Source organism: Chenopodium quinoa, unplaced genomic scaffold (genome assembly GCF_001683475.1).
Source record: "Chenopodium quinoa cultivar QQ74 unplaced genomic scaffold, ASM168347v1, whole genome shotgun sequence".
NCBI lineage: Eukaryota > Viridiplantae > Streptophyta > Magnoliopsida > Caryophyllales > Amaranthaceae > Chenopodium > Chenopodium quinoa.
Genome location: NW_018745286.1, coordinates 4712240 through 4723919, shown reverse-complemented (window position 1 = coordinate 4723919; position 11680 = coordinate 4712240). Strand labels below are relative to the sequence as shown.

Sequence of the window (11680 nt, the reverse complement as noted above, 5' to 3'; positions counted from 1 at the left end):
AGGGTTTCAATGGTTGTTGCGATGATTGTGATGGACGGGGTCGGGTGATGAGGAGGGGAAAGAGGAGGAGAGAGAACGGCGGTGCCATGGTGGAGGAGGAGAGACACGATGGTTTTTTACTGCCACATGCGTGACACGTGATATTCAACGTTGGAAAAATTTGGTCAAGAGTTGAATTTCTTCCAAAGGTCTAATCTCACAATTTTATTTATTTTTTTATTTATTTATTTTTGTTTAAAATAAGGTCCCAATTTTGCCACTTTTCTTTTTATAAGGTCCTTTCTCACAAATAAGCTACTAAAAATGGTCATTTCTCACAAATTTTCCACATATTTTTTGTTATTTTGCTCATAAGAAAACGAGATTCTTGCTAAAATATTAATAAACAACTTTAATTGACCAATACATATACTTAATAGAAATATTATGAGCGCTCACAAATAAAATTAAGTTGTTCACTCTAAATCACCATTAAAAGCCGACCTAGCAACATAATTGTAATTGTAATTGTGTACTATCAGCATATCAAAACTATAAAGATTAAACTTATAAGTTTAAACAGTCATAATAGTTGAGTAAATACCAAAACTTAATTTTGTAATAAGAATAACTCATCATTTATCAATCATTGAAAAGTTAATATTTCAATTTGCTTAGCTAACTGGAAAACCATTTACCAAATATTTGCTTTCTTCGTTGTTTGATCACTATCAAAAGATATAAGCAAATAAAAACCCGTGTAAAAGACATTTATCAAACATAGCCCATGTCAAATTATGTAAAAAATAAAAAGGAGACTAGTTTCAAATATACGAAATTTTGGTCAAGTCGAGTCCATTTGCTAGGTTTACATGTTGAACTCGTGGAGACTAGAGAATGACTTACCACCCTCGAAGTTTACATTATAATACATTAAATAAAGCTGAACCATGGTTTGATACATTTTATTTATGAATTAACTTTTTTTTTTTTTTTTTCACCAACTTAAAAAAGACAACCTTTTGTCCTCTATAAATATATCCCCACATCACAAGCAACTTTCTACTCCAAAACAAAGGCAATATTAAACCTCTTTCTATTTGAAGAAACCACCAAATCAAAACAAGGCATCTTACTAAAAATAAAATACAAACGAGCAATGAGGCTTTCTGCTTCAGTCTTCGTACTTCTTCTAATCCTCCAATTTACACTGCATGAACAAATCACTTTAGCTAAGAAGGTAATTAAACCAATAATTATTAACTTATTTCCTTAATTAATTACTTAAAAATCTCCTGCTTTTTTGTTCAACTTTACTAATCAATTTAGTACGTCAATATTTAGTCCTATGTAGTGTACATGGGAGCTCATTCACATGGACAAGAAGTGTCTGAATTTGATTTACATCAAGTCAAAGAATCACATTATGAGTTCTTGGGATCCTACCTTGGAAGGTACTTTCATCTTTTGGTAGTCGCTATATAACACATTACTCGTTTTGTTTTATATTATCTGACCACTTAACTAAATTATTTATGTCTCATGTATATTTTCTGTTAATTTAAATATCAATGTATTATTACTTACCAGTTCTTAACACCAATGCAATAACTAATACCCATGAATATGTATTTACTAAAATAGTCGCAGTGACGCGGAGGATGCAATATTCTACTCCTACACAAAACATATCAATGGCTTTGCAGCCGTTCTCGAGGAAGAACAAGCATTAGAAATTGCAAGTATGTAACAACACACTTCTTGCATTTTTGTAATACTATATTTTCTATGAAAATGTAAAATAATAATTTGATCATATCATCATAAATGGGATATAGAGCATCCAAATGTGATCTCTGTATTTCCAAATGAGGGAAGAAAATTGCACACAACTCGATCATGGGATTTCTTAGGGCTCGAAGATGATGGAAAAGTGCCCCCTTTTTCAATCTGGGAGAAGGCAAGATTTGGTGAAGACACTATTATTGCCAACTTTGATACTGGTTAGTTATTTTGTTGTTTTCCCAATATTAAATGAAATATGATATGAGATAATTTAATATATATTCCGGCCTCGATCTAGTTATTGTTGTGAGTTTTCGGTGTTATAATGCATTTCTTTTTTAATATGTTATATTACATCCAATCTTAGAGTTGCATTTAAGCATTGAATATATTTTCTAATACTTGTATAAGTTTAGAAATTTATGACAGAATCACGACGTTAATTAGTGTTAATTAATTAGTTTTAATATTTTCTTTTCTAATACTTGCATAAGTTTAGAAATTTATGATAGAATCATGACGTTAATTAGTGTTACTATTACTAATACAAATTCCTAAAAAAAAAAAAAAAAAAAGTTACTAATACAAATAGTATAATCTTTACATTGAATCTAAATCTGATAATTGGCATTATGGCACTATGGCCTAGGAGTCTGGGACAAAGCTTTAGCTAATCAACGCCTTGTTAATTGACAAAAAAAATTTCCTAAAATAAAGATTTAAGTTTATTATATACGAAGTATCAAAATATACTCTTACATTTATTTCACACGTTGAAAATTCAGTGCAAATAATATGGCAGGCTGCTCTCGATCTAAGAAAATAGTAATACAATGGTGAAGTGTCAATTGTCAAGTCCATGTTGTCCACATCGTCTTCTAACTTCAAATGATCAATTTAGTACATAGAATCACATTTTTCATTAATAATAATGTTAGAAAATTCAAAGATGTCATTATTTGTAGAATGAAAATAATTTTGCAAATGTTATTATTAATGTTACATTTTTATTATAATCATATTCAGGAAAAAAAAAAAAACAGTTCGATCTTAATTTCATTTAAATGTACTACAGACAAACTATTTAAACTTTCAATTTTCGTATGAGTATTTGTATAGAGTTAATTAGAGTGTCTTAACTCGAATATAATATGACATTATTAAAACGTAAGGCATATGTTTTGAGAATATATACACCTTAGTTGTCCTATACTAGAATCTAAGCTTTGTGTCAAGATGATTTTGATTATAGGTTTTTTTTTTTCTTTTTTTCTTTTTTTTTTCATTAAATATGTTGTTAAATACCAACTTTTTTTATATTTTTTGGTAACTAAATATCTAAATTTCATAATTTACGTAATTTAAGATATACTTGGTCAAAAATGTGTTAAATAAATACCGTGTAAAATATAATTGAGTCAAAAAAAGAAGGAAAAATTGGTTTTAATAATCTCAACTTTGACCAATTTTATTTAAATAATCCCAATTTTTTATTATTCCGGAATAATCCCAACCTATATATGTATCTTCTTATAATAATTCGAACTTTTATTTTTGTTATACATAATAGTCCCAAAAGGGATTAGCAAAAGCAACAAAATAACACTTCGGATTATTTTAGGAAGATACCTATATAAATTGAGATTATTCCAAAATAATCAAAAGTAGGGATTATTTAAAGAAAATCAGTCAAAGTTGGGATTATTAAAACCATTTTTTTTTTTTTTAAATAAAAGAAGTACCACACAGTAAAGGTAAAATGTGTGTTGCGTTAGTAGCTGCCATGCAGAAAGGTTTGACCACATAAGTAGGCTAATCATGGTTTTGAGATCCATAATCAACAAAGTAATTAGAAAATATTGGTCATGCAGGATTAGATTGATGACCAATGAAATAGTCTTTGTTTGAGAATGAAGGCATCAAAGCACATGTGTCTCGTCAATATTGGCGTGCATGCAAAGAGCCACTCCTCTGTATTTTGTCGCCATAATATGGCCAATTGGAAAGGAGAGGTCATACATTAAAAAAAAAAAACCAACCTCCAATTTTTAATTTTTTTACATATATTAAAAAGAGGGATTGGAGAGGACCATATATATTGCTTAGGACTAAAAGATTACATTTTTTTGGGTATGTCAATCCCAATGAAGTTCTTTATTGTTGATGAATGGATCATATAGTGTATACCCAAACACCTTATCAATGATTATCGGTCGGGATTCTATTTCACAAATATGGTTACACTTTAAATTTTATCATTGTTCTCAAACTTTATCTTGACAATTGTTTAAAAAATTATAGACACGTTTGATCCTATATAATAAAATTTTCTTATTATAATTTTGCAAATTTCCTCTATTTAAAACAATTTTCATGTATTCATTTTTATGATATAATTCATCACATTAAACATTAATGTTACTTAAAATTAAAATTTTACCCTCTTAACCCATACAATATGAGCCTCTTCATGAACTCTTTTTATTTATCTCACACTCTCTCTTCATATTCTATGTCATGTGGATCTAAAAATATAGGCAAATAGGTCAATTGATGTCCCCAGTATGATCTCCTTGCATATCAAACAAGCCATGCATTAAGTCTAATTAAATTCTTTTTAAAAAATATTAGAAACATATTATATTATATTAATATAATAGGAAGATATTACAACTATTACTCGTATTATTCTACATATAATTGAGATTAGACGTGGCTATTAAGCATTTGGATTGGGGTAGGGGGGATCAAAAGCGGGTATGTATTTAGGTTATGATAATTAAACGGAGGAAATTAAAATTTACCATGTCTAATTGAAACTAATTACATAAATTTATTCACTTCATTGTAATATCATAATGTTAAACTCATTTTTGAACAATGATTTGGACTTCTCATATTTTCAAAGGCTCAGAATTTTTAATTTAATTGTTTTGAGGTAATGTTCATTTATATATAGATTTATATATAAAAAAAAGGCAATCTAAAACAAAATATCAATATCCAACTTCAATATTTTTGTAAAATTTTCATTTGTTACTTGTACTTTTCTAAACCTTAATATAAATGTATGTCACAATCAGGGGTGTGGCCAGAGTCAAAGAGTTTTGGAGATGAAGGAATTGGACCAATTCCGGCACGGTGGAAAGGAATCTGCCAAAGTCACAACAATCTTGGTGGAGTCCATTGCAATAGGTCCATTTTCATCTTCTCATCTACAAACTAACATTCTTTTATTTTTTTTTTATTTTTTTATTTTTATTTTTTTCATTTGCCATAACTATAAACTATCTATTTATTACTTCTTCAGTTATACATTGTATACTACCTCCAACTCGAATTACTAAGTAAGTAGTCTCGTTCAGGGCTTGTTTAGTTCACTTTATTTTTACTAACCTGATTCTGATCTGATTGTCTAATTTGACTATACTTTGACCTTATGAGTATGATAATCTAAAAAATAAAAAAATATATAAAGTAGGGTCTTGTTAGATTTGTAATAATGGATATATTATTTATATGTAATTTCCATAATTTTTTTCATTACGAAATCAAAGATATTTAGAAATAAAAAAACTGCACACAAAACGATAAAGTGTGTCAGAATTTTTTTTTTCTAATCTGATCTGATCTAAACTTATATTTTTGAAATATGTAAAAACAAGGTCAACTAAACATGACCTTACTCACATAGACTTTAGATAATTGAAAACAATCACTTTTATTATCCGTTTCAGAATAAATGTTATGCTTTAAAAAACAATCACTTTTTTCTTTATTTTAAATAAATGTTATGCTTTAAAGTAATACTTTGTAAGACACAACATGATTATGTTATATTATACTAGTAATTACATGTATGTAGCCTCAATTTAAATTTCAAAATTGGGAGGGTTAATTTAATATTCACATGTATATCAATTGTAATCATGTCATAGTTCCAACTTCCAAGTTCCAACAATGTGGGCATACATAAATACATAATATAATATATTAATGGACCAAGTAACCTAGTAATGAATCAGACGATAAAAAAAATGAATGTAACCATCTAACCTATGTCGTAAGTCCTATCTCTCAAAGGTGGAAAACAAAAGGGAATAGTATGTAACAAGGAATAGTATTGGTTTGAAAGTTAGGTGGATGAATTGAATGGCATAAAGATGATTCTTTTACGTGGTCACACCATTTGTAATATGATCGATTTTATTTCAAGTGTCAACCAACCCGCACGCCCACACCGTACCATGCCAAAGTGAAGCGAGGTGCAGATAATAATGGAGGCTTTGGTCCAGCCCACTAGACCTAGTGGTCAGAACACCTTCATAGTGGCTACCACGCTTGCGTGATCGAGATAGTAGTGTTTTGCTGTATAATGCCTATAAGCTCTTGTAAGGAGAGTCTGACCAAATACAAGTTTAGTAGAGTTTTATTTTAAAGTCAATTGGCCATCAATATTATGTCATTTATTAGTCATAATCTCTTAATTCTTCAATGTGGATGAAAACTAATCCTAACTTCATGTGGTTGTTTTTCTAGTAGATTATCATAGTTTATTTATTTATTTATTTTTTAAATATTGGTTGAACAGTCTTGTTATATCGAATACTTATTGTTTAAAATAAGTTCGGCGGTTGAGTACCAAAAGTTAGTATCTATCACCTACAAGCTAAGTGAAATGTTTGACGCATATTGGCTTAGCTTGGGGTGTGTCCTACGTGTGTCTGTATTATATATGTTTAGGCTAAACACGCCAGTCATATGATGTTTCTACGAGTCTTACATGAACTTATTTTAAAAACTCTTGTTAGCTCAATAATGTCGGATAATTTGTAAGTTAAATAATGTCGGATGATTTGTAAGTTAAATAATGTCCCCCTAGCTAATAAAAAGATTAAAAACAAATTCTAGGTGAGGTTATTAACTTATCACAATATTTCTTTAATGTTGAATTAGCTTTGGATTTCATAACAACCAAGATCGAGTAATGAAAATGAGTTTTGGGTAGTGCTTCATTTCATATTGGAACAATCAGCTTAGTCATTTAGGAAAATTAAATGCATTACGATTTTATCCAGATGAAGCTTAGAGTATAATGTATATGTAACAAAAAAGCGCAAAACATACAATGATTATGGAAGTATAAATGAGATAGTAACTTAAGATTAATTACTTAATACAGGAAGCTAATTGGAGCAAGATACTACAATAAAGGGTACTTAACAGCATCATCAACAAGCAACACCACCAACACAACAGAAATCAACAGTCCACGAGACTACGATGGACATGGCACCCACACCTTATCCACAGCAGGAGGATCATTCGTAAAAGGTGCTAGTGTATTCGGGTTCGGAAAGGGAGTAGCCAAAGGCGGCTGCCCTCGAGCTCGAGTGGCGGCCTACAAAGTTTGTTGGCCGCCAATTAATGGCAGTGAGTGTTATGATGCAGATATCTTGGCTGCCTTTGATGCTGCCATAGCCGATGGCGTCGATGTTATCTCTGCATCACTTGGAGGAACTCCTACTCCTTATTTCAATGACAGTTTGTCTATTGGTTTGTTTCATGCTATCAAGAAGAAAATTGCTGTGGTTTGTTCTGCTGGAAATTCTGGGCCAACTGATGGTACTGTTGTGAATGTTTCTCCTTGGATTTTCACAGTTGGGGCTAGTACTATGGATCGGGATTTCTCTAATTGGGTATTACTTGGCAATGGTCGACATTTCGAGGTTAAATTTCGATCTCATTCTTTTGCGTTTTTGAAGTAGGGGTACGGTGAACTTTGAGTTTTATTTCACTACTTAATTCTACTTGTTATATTTAGTAACCACTAACTAAGTGTAATTAAAATTAAACAATATTTGTGAGAAGTTAATAAGGTTAGAAAATATTAGCACAATTGTAGTTATAACTTAGAAAAAGTTGTGAATTCAAGTGAAAATTCTACAATGTCATTCTTATAAAAAAAAGGCACCACAAATCCACAATATGCTGATATGGCGAAATCTAATTGGCCTGTATTTACTATTTTGATTTTCATTTTGAATTATTTTTAATGTCTATAATGTATTAAATTGGTATTTATATTATGTATTATTTTTAATACATGTATTTTTTTAGAAATACATAATTTTAAATTATGAAAATTTATTTTTATAATACTAATTAATTGTAAATTGATAACCGTAATTGAAGCAGTAGTTGTAAAAATTCAATCAAAACCACATAATCCCACCCCCAACACACAACTCTATTTTTTTTTTTTTTGAAAGGCAACACACAACTCTATTAAAACATCATCAACTAAAAAAACCCTAGAAAAATTTGATGAATCAAATCAAATCAAATTTCAGATCAAAACGACATCTAAAATCCTAAGAAAACCCCAATTATTTTAAAAATAAAAAATAAAAATCAAACAAATATAAAGTGGAACTACAATTTTAACAGTAGCTTTCTCTCTGGCTCGATAATCCTTGCCATAAGTACCTTCTCCAACCTTCTCAAGCTTGTCAAATGCATCCATATATGACGGACAACGCTATTGTCTCTCCTCTTGTAGTTGCTTCCATTTTTTTTTTAAATTAAAATTATCGAAAATTGTATACGAATTAGATTCGAAAACCCAAAAAATATCCGATCTTTGGACGACTTGTTGGGGTGAATTTCGGTCTGAGTTCTGACTATATTATACAAAATTTTGGGGTGGTTAATCAAGATCGTGAACGAAGAACGATGATGAAAGGACGAAGAATGATGATAAACGATGATGAATATTTGATTTTCTATATTTTAATAATAATTTATTTTTCGAAATTGATTTTAAAAAATAAAAATAGATTTTCAATTAATATAATTATATTTTTTTAAAGAAATACATCTATTTACTATTATAAATACATTAGAGTACATTTTAGCCTTTTAAAATAAATGAAAAATTGACCAATCATAACATGCCACGTCAGCATTTTATGGTGTCATTTTTTGAAGAATGACATAGTAGACCTTCCCGGAATCAAGTTGTGTTTTATCAATTTATGGTAGTTTGAACTTGAAAATTTAAGCTTGACAAACTTCACAACGTAGCTCAAGTTTAAAAAACTAAAATAAAAATGTAACAAGTTTAATATGAGCAACTTAAATTTGGTATTGGCTCGCTTGATTATCACCCTAACTAAGGTCTTTACTCGCTCGATTATCGCCTAACTAGGAGCTGAATAAAGTGTGAGGAATGCAGGTCTTGTAGGATCTCTGATTAGGTACTCCATATTCCAATGACTTTTTTTTGTAATTTTTTTTATTTTTTTTTATTTTTTTATATTTTATTTTTTAATTTTTAAAGTAAGACAGTAAATTTATCAATAATTGCAATCTTGATGAACTTATGTGTTTAACTTGTTAGTGTTTATTAATAATAATGTTAAAAAACTTGATTAACTAACTGTAAAGTTTCGTTTAAAAGGGACAAAGTTTGGAACCAAAATCATTACAAGTTGGGAAGTACTATCCCCTAGTGAGTGCAGCTCATGTCAAAGCAGCAAATGCATCTATTGAAGAAGCGTAAGAACCATAAAAATGTCACATACATTTTCCTCTAGTTATAATTTTTTGATTTAATTTTACTCCACTTCTTTTCTTAATGAAACATTTATGGTCTTTATAATTCAGACAATTATGCAAATTCGGAACCATGGATCCTAACAAAGCAAGAGGTAAAATCGTTGTTTGCCTTAGAGGAGATAATGCAAGAGTAGACAAAGGGTAACAAGTTGCATTAGTCGGGGGCGTCGGAATGGTCATTGCTAACGATCATGATACTGCTAATGAAATCATTGCTGATCCTCACGTCCTTCCTGCTTCCCATATCAATTATAGAGACGGTATCCATGTTTACGACTATATCAAATCAACAAAGTAAGGGCTCGTTTGGCTATATACTAATCATGTTATTAGTCATACACACACTAATCATGTTATTTTTGAACGAACAACATGAACATGTCCTAAGAAAATATTAAAGACTTTTGTTCAATTAAAATTAACTTTTGTATTTTTTTCATTGATAGGACTGCGAAGGCTTCCATTACACACACATCAACAAGGTTAGGAATTAAACCGTCACCATTCATGGCAGCATTTTCATCAAAAGGACCAAATACAATTACACCGGAGATTCTTAAGGTTCATAATAATCAAATTTCATTTCATCAACGAGAAATAGTTAAATTCCAACTATGGTGTGTATAGTAAAATGATCATGTTCTTTTTTTCACTTGTTCTTTCAGCCTGATATAACAGCACCAGGAGTCAGTGTGATAGCAGCCTACAGTGAAGCGCAAGGACCAACAAACCAAGTGTTTGACAAACGTCGAGTTCAGTTTAACTCCATATCAGGCACTTTGATGTCATGCCCACATATTTCAGGTGTTGTTGGTCTTCTTAAAACCATTTATCCACATTGGAGCCCTGCAGCAATTAAGTCAGCTATCATGACCACAGGTAAAACTACTACATACTGTTGCTTTTCCAAAACTCGACCTTGTTTGATTGACTTTAAGCTATTTCAAGACCAGGGTATACTATAATACTTCCTCCGTTCACTTTTGCATAGAAAATGTTGCAATTATTATGTGTTGCGATTATTTGGAATTGGTGATAATAAGCTACAAAACGTGTGTGCTAGCTTAGTGAATTGAAACATTCTACATCCAAAGTACTAAAGTGGTTTGTTTGTTGTAATTGCAGCCAGCATAATAGACAATGTGTACGAACCCATAACAAACGCGTCAAAGTTACAAGCAAACCCGTTACACTATGGAGCCGGGCATGTTCAACCTAATCCAGCTACGGATCCAGGATTGGTTTATGACATGACCATCAATGACTACTTGAATTTTCTTTGTGCTCTTGGTTATAATGAGACATCCATTTCTTTATTTTATGCAAGCCCTTATGTTTGCCCTAAAAAGTTTAGTATTCTTAATCTTAACTACCCTTCAATCACAATTCCTAATCTCAAAAAATCAACCACTGTGACTAGAACCTTGAAGAATGTTGGTTCTCCAGGGAAGTACATAGCTCACGTTCAAAGCCCGAGAGGGATCGCGATTTCAGTCCATCATTCTGTCTTGGAGTTCACTAACATAGGTCAAGAGAAAAGCTTCCACATTACCATTAAGGCGAAGAAGGGGAAGGCATCCAAGGATTATGTATTTGGAAGATTAACTTGGTTAGATGGTACGCATTATGTAAGTAGTCCAATAACTGTAAAGTCAGTATAGTATTGGCACTACCTATTATCTAATTGCTTTTAATTAGCAATCTACTATTCAAATCCCTAATTGTAACCAAGATATTACTCCAGTTATTATAAAGTAATATTAATATTACATGATCATTGATTGCATGCTATATATATCTGTTACACCTAAAAATTAAAATTTTGACTTTTCTTGACTTTGCCTTGACTTTGACCCAATTGACCGAGTTAAATGAACTATTAGAGTAAGTAAAAGGCTTTGGGTCAGTCGATGGTAGCAATTAAAGATGGGCTGGACTTAACCAAAGGTCCAATATGAAGAAATGACCGGTTTGGAGGCAAAAGTAGACAATCTGATTTTCAAATTAAAGAGAGTTGGCTTGAAGTCAGCCACAACCGCTCTAATTTGTCTATAAATAGAGGCAAGAGGACCGCATGAAGAGGATGAGCAAATCATCAACAACAAGAATTTCATTTTCTTTAAGCTTTCTTAATTTTCCCTTGGCTTAGTAGCCAAGCAATAATATAGTTTTACATAGCATGCATAGGAGATCGATCGTCTTTTTCAACTGTATGAACGTGGAGGTAACCTCTCCTTCAACTTGTACAATTGTAGACCTGACTTTATCCTGTAATTAATGGAGAGCATTTGTATCT

At 30.9% G+C, this 11680-nt stretch overlaps 1 pseudogene; it reads left to right on the top strand.

Moving 5' to 3' along the window:
* Positions 1 to 793: 793 nt before the first annotated feature.
* On the top strand, positions 794 to 11117 carry LOC110712012 (annotated as a pseudogene).
* The last annotated feature ends 563 nt before the right edge of the window (positions 11118 to 11680 follow it).